Genomic DNA, 6019 nt, shown 5'->3' with positions numbered 1-6019 from the left:
AGCAGTATGTGATTGGATGGCTCCACCATCTGTCCAATCAGCTGCAGATTTTACTCACACTTTTGGTGAATTAGTGGTAATAAAGCTACTTATGGATTCCAGTGCTGTGAAATGAGATAAACCCATGAGACTTGGATAGACTGATAGTTGTCCAGCTGCCCGCGGTATGTTGCTTTAGTCTTTTCTGGTGCTCAATGAATGAACTGCCTTGAAATAGTGATTTGTGTTCGGTAAGAGGGCAGCAAGGGCCTGACGAATCCAGGACGCTGGATTTTTTATCTCATTAAGGGGAATATTTATCAAAGCTGGGAGAGAGATAAAATTGTAAATAAATACATTACCAACCAATCAGCTCCTAACCATCATATTTTTTTAAACACAGCCTGCAAAATATAACTTGGAAGCTGATCGGTTGGTACTTTATCTCACAATTCTATCTCTCTCCCAGCTTTGATAAATACCCCCCTAAATGTTTAAAGTTGGTACATGATCTGTTTTGCACAATTGTGCATTGAGAATGTACGCAGTATAAACGTCTTTTTTTCATATTAGTGTACAAACTGTTTGCCTTGATCCTCTACCTCACTACAAGCTTTTTCAAGGGGTCCCATTTTTACGCTTCCTGCCATGAGCAATTTCCCAAAAACAGAATATGAGCCAGGTGGGTAGGTGGATAATGTGTATTTCAAAATATTTGTGGATAATCCCATATTTGTTTTTATTGGAATGAATATTTGTCTCCCTCTAGTGGCGAGTGCACAACAATGATTGCTTTGTGTTGTGTGATGTCATTTTATTAATATTTTATATAGCTCCCAGTGGCATATCTATCTGGAGTCCAAGTTGTGCAGTGCACACAGGTCCATTGGTCTCTGCGCCACTCACTCTGCACCTGGGACTGTCATAATTCACCTCTGTGGATGCTCGTGCGACGACCCTTCTCACCAGATGGTGCTATCTCTCTGGTTATATATTTGGAAAGATGGCTCCGCATAGGAGCTAGCAAAGGCTCTGGCACTGTGCCAGAGTGTTAGCTTTTATTTCTGCACTTACACCATTCCCAAATATCAGGTAGGAGGGGACACTGCACACGGACCCCCCACCCACCCCTTAAAATGCCCCTGATTGCACCAGAATATTCTATTGTGCTTTAAAATTGGAATTTTGCTGTATACTAACACTAAAGGGCATATTCAATTGTGGGCGAGAAAAGTAAAAATCCCGCACCTGTGGTTTTTCCTGCATGTGCAGGATTTTTGCTATTCAATTAGGTGCGGTTTTTTTTGTGCGCCGGGAGGTTTTTTCCCTCGCACTTCCAGAGCAAGCGTGGTTTTTCCTAAAATCGTTAATTTTAGGAAATATCAGCGGGACTTGCTCTGGCACCCCGGGGGCACCCCACCTGAGGACTAATTAAGCAATTGGAAGTTTCCAATTAGCTTAATTAGTCCTTAATTACTTACCTTCTACATCGCTGTTTTCTGCATCATCTTCTGCATCCAGCGTCGAGACCCGGTCTTCTGCTGCAGGGTGAGTATGTTAGTGTATGTAAGTGTGTATGATTAAGTGTATGAGTGACCCCCGGTGTCCATGGCCCCCCAGTGTCTATGTGTCCCCCGGAATGGGCGCTGGGAGAACCACATCTCCCAGCAGCCCTTGCCCCTCCCATCAGTCCCTGGAGCCTCCCAGCAGCCCCCAAGACTCCCAGCAGCCCCTTCTCCAGTGAGAAGATAGAGGGGAGGCTACCGGGAGATGCGGAGACCTCCGGGCAGGAAAGTGCAGAATTTTAATTTTATTTTTTTTATTTACGCTGCGCAGGGTTTTCAGAGCTGTAAACCCTGTGACCACTTTTTTTTTAATTGGGAGCGCGCAACTTTTTTTCCTCACTAAACCTCGCGCCCAATTGAATATGGCCCTAAGTGTTTGTCCATAGTATTACAGTAAATATAATGTAAAGCGTAACGGAATATGCTGGAGCTATATAAGTAAATGTTAAACATCATCTTATTAATAATGTTGTAATATTTGAGAAACATGTTTTTTCATTTTCAACATAAATTATTTACTTAACCCATAGCTGTATTTAATGGTGGGTACACACTAAACTAGGGGTAGCCAACCCAGTCCTTGAGAGCTACTAACCGATCACGTTTTCCAGACCACCTAGTTTTTGCACAGGTGTAGTCATTACTAAAGCTGGGTACACACCTAACAGATATCGGGTGATATGCAGATCTATCTGCAGATGATGGTTGTTGATACACACTGAACAACCATCATCGGCGCAGGCTCCGCTGGCCAGGGGTCGCACTGCGACCCCCTCCCTGCGGCCTCCGCTGAATACACAGCACACTGGACAGATATATCTGCAGATATATTGGGCATCAGCTGTGCAGCAGAGCCAACGCGATATGTCTGTGAATGACGTCGTTCACAGACATATCTCTGGTACACACTGGCCAACGGGCACCTGATATATTGGCTGATCAATGGTATCTGCCAGTGTGTACCCAGCATAACTGTTACATTTTAAAACAGGTGGTGCATTCATTCCTGGCACCTTCTACAGATTTATTTCTTATTATCAGTTATTTATATAGCGCACACATATTCCGCAGCGCTTTACAGAGAGTATTTGGCCAGAAACCTCCCTTCTGCTCGACGGGAGGTTTCTGTCCTCCCTGAGCTCGCCTTAGGACACCTGCGTTACGGTTTGACAGGTGTACCGCATCAGTCCCTGCCCCAGTGGAGCTTACATTCTATATTCCCTATCACATGCTCACACACACACACTAGGGTTAATTTTTGATGGGAGCCAATTAACCTACCAGTATATTTTTGGAGTGTGGGAGGAAACCGGAGTACCCGGAGGAAACCCACGCAAGCACAGGGAGGACTCCAACCCATGACCTCAGTGCTGTGAGGCAGTAATGCTAACCATTACACTATCTGTGCTGCCCACAGGTGGCCTTGAAAACATGAACTGGTTGGTAGCTCTCAAGGACCGGGGTTGGCTACCCCTGCACTAAACGATTTGTGTACCCACCGATGCAACTGCCGATATCCCAAACAACGGGCCGACATATTGGGCGGCCGGTACACACTAGATCAGGGGTGTCAAGCTTGTGGCCATCCAGCTAATGTGGGACTACATATTTCAGTATGCCCTGCCACAGTTTTAGCATGCCCTAATGCTGGGATGTGTAGTTCCACTGCAGCTGGAGGGCACCACTGCACTAGATGATCCGCTACCCGACTTCTCAATATGTTGGCCCCTGCCGCATCCTGCTGCAAGGGGTTGTCAGTTGCATCGTCAGGTTGGCCTGCATGTAGGGCCGAACTGACGATGCGACTGACGACCCCACAGGAGCACACATCGTATGACATACAGCATACACACTAGACGCTTTTGAATGATATGTCGTTCCGATGCTTCGGAATCAGATATCATTCCAAAAATCGTTTATTGTGTACGCACCTTTAGCCTTCATGGCCGTGACTTTGAAATAAGGACGTTCTGACCATTAAATTGTTCTCACTCTTACCCAAACCAATTATCCACTTGTTATTATTAATAGTTACTTATATAGCGCCAGCATACAGTACTCCATTTTACAATGGGGAACAAACAGTAATACAATAGTAATAAGACAAGACTGGGTAATGACAGGCAGACATACAGGTAAGAGCGCCCTGCACGCAGGCTTACAGTCTATGGGGATATGAGAATTTCCTCCCCAGTAATATCTTAGTGAAGGTCTAGGAGAGGACAAAGCATTTTTTATTTTAACACAACAACATCTTGGCTCTTTTGGGCCTATTATATGGTCTTCCACACACTAGAGCAATAAGAGATTGACATAAAGTACAACTCTGCCTCTTTTACTCCTGTTGTGCAGGGCTTCAATAAGCTTGAATAGAAGCTCTGCTTGGGGAAAATACTGTGACCTCATCAGAGAAGTCAGACAGCTTCATGGTCACACTGTCCCACTATACTCCTCTGGTTTAAGCAGGGCTGTAGAGTATTCACTCATTGCTCCTCAGCTTTCAAGGAGGTACAGTATATTATTCTTATCCCTTTTCCAAAAAGAGTTCTATTTGCATGCAGGCCCCTGTATGCCTCTGCCTGATTGACAGGAGGAGGCGTTTATGGGGCAGTGCGGGGACGGCCTGCGTTCGCGGAAAACGGAGCCGTATTGCCCCTGTTTTCTGGGAGTGGCAAAGCCAGGACCTGTGTCCAACGACGCAAAATCCAAGATGGCCTGCCTGTGTAAGCAGAGACTTGCTCAGCTGGCCGGCGCCGTCCAACATCATGACATTGGTCGCAGTGCTGGGATCGCAGATGCAACAGGAGGTATCAGACACCTCCTGCTGCATTTGCATTTTATCAAGGACAGAATTGCAAAGGAATGCCTGAGTGATCCACCAAATGGGTCATGGGCACCCATTGATGCGTGTGTGGAGCGAATGCTAGCCAGTCTGATCTGATCCCACAGAAGAGCTACTGTAGCACAAAATGCTGAAAAAGTTAATGCTGGCTATGATATAAAGGTGGCAGAACACACATCGCTTGCTGCCTATGGGGCTGTATAGACACAGACTGGTCAGTGCCCATGCTGACCCCTGTCCATAACTGAAAGCGTCTACAATGGGAAAGTGATTGTCATAACTGGACCATGGAAAGAAACGTGGCCCTGATCTGATGAATCACATTATCTGCTACTATAACTCTTCCTATTTGGCCTCTTTACCGAGGCAAAGCAGGAAGCAGTACCGATGAGATGTAATAACATCTTGTCTAACGGAATGGGGGAGTGAAAACTCTGCCACTCCGGTGATCCCCGCTAGAGCCCACAGTGCATCAGCCTAGTGCTGATGTGCTGTGTCTCACCTCCCGGCCGGGTCCACTGGGCATGCGCGAGATCTCACGTGCAGCCTGGAGCCCGGCAGCCGCCGCAACAGGGATAGTGCTGCACCTGTCGGAACGGTCAGTGCCACTGACCGTTCATACATTGCCCTCCGTATCAGCGCTGCTATCTTGGTGCACCTGTCATTTACCGCCTAACCCTTCAATTGTACATGGGGGAGAAGCGGTATCAGCGCACATAATGACAGTTAATATACCTACCCCTTAATCTCTAATTTTCCGAAAACCACTTTGTCGGGGGTTTTTTGTGATTGAGATAGGTCAAGAGCATCAATATAATACTTATCAAACGTGATTTTATTGAAAAAAAATATATATATATATTTAACACTTCCCATCAATTTTTACTATATCGGTCATCGGAATATCGTGACCGTTGCGATTTTAATTTCCCCAGCAGCTGCCAGGTACAGTGGGGGGGCTGACCGCTCAGCAGGTATCAGCAGCACAGCAGGCACTGGGGGGAGGGTGCAGGGATGCAGAGGCGCCAGGAGCTCTCTCTGCTATTGGCAGATACTGGAAGATTATCCTTCAACAACTGCCTACTGTGCATTTCTGACAGGTTGCATCGTTTGCGCCCATGTCAGTTAACGCATAGCCTGGCAGATACCACAGGACACCTTCAGGGGTCTGGTGTAGTCCCTGCCGCATGGGTCAGGGCTGTTTTGGCGACATGAGAGGGACCTACACAATATTAGGCAGGTGGTTTTAGTGTTATGGCCGATTGGTGTGTACATATACATACATAGAGAGAGAGAGAAATATATATAGATATAATTATTTTTTTTTTACCAGGCTCTAAGCAGGGGATGAAAAATAACTTCTAACCTTTTGCACAGCCTGAGTACATTGGGAGGGGTCATTGTCTCTTGATGCCCTCTATGGAGAATGTCAGTGACACTGGGATGTAATAAAACGTGTGCTGTGATCAGGAAACATGACTGTGAAGATAAATCTGCTCACTAATATAAACCACCCCTTGTTTTCTACCTTCCTTAATGATTCACAATGACAGGTAGCCCTCAGCACACTTTCCCAGCAACAGCGTTGGCGCCTGCCTCTTCAGGAAAGGACTAACATTGATGGTGGCAATGG

The sequence above is a fragment of the Taudactylus pleione genome, unplaced genomic scaffold (assembly GCF_031769625.1).
Source record: "Taudactylus pleione unplaced genomic scaffold, aTauple2 ptg000201l, whole genome shotgun sequence".
NCBI classification, from domain to species: Eukaryota; Metazoa; Chordata; class Amphibia; order Anura; family Myobatrachidae; genus Taudactylus; species Taudactylus pleione.
The sequence above is the reverse complement of the archived record's forward strand: the minus strand, read 5'-3'. Positions refer to the sequence as shown.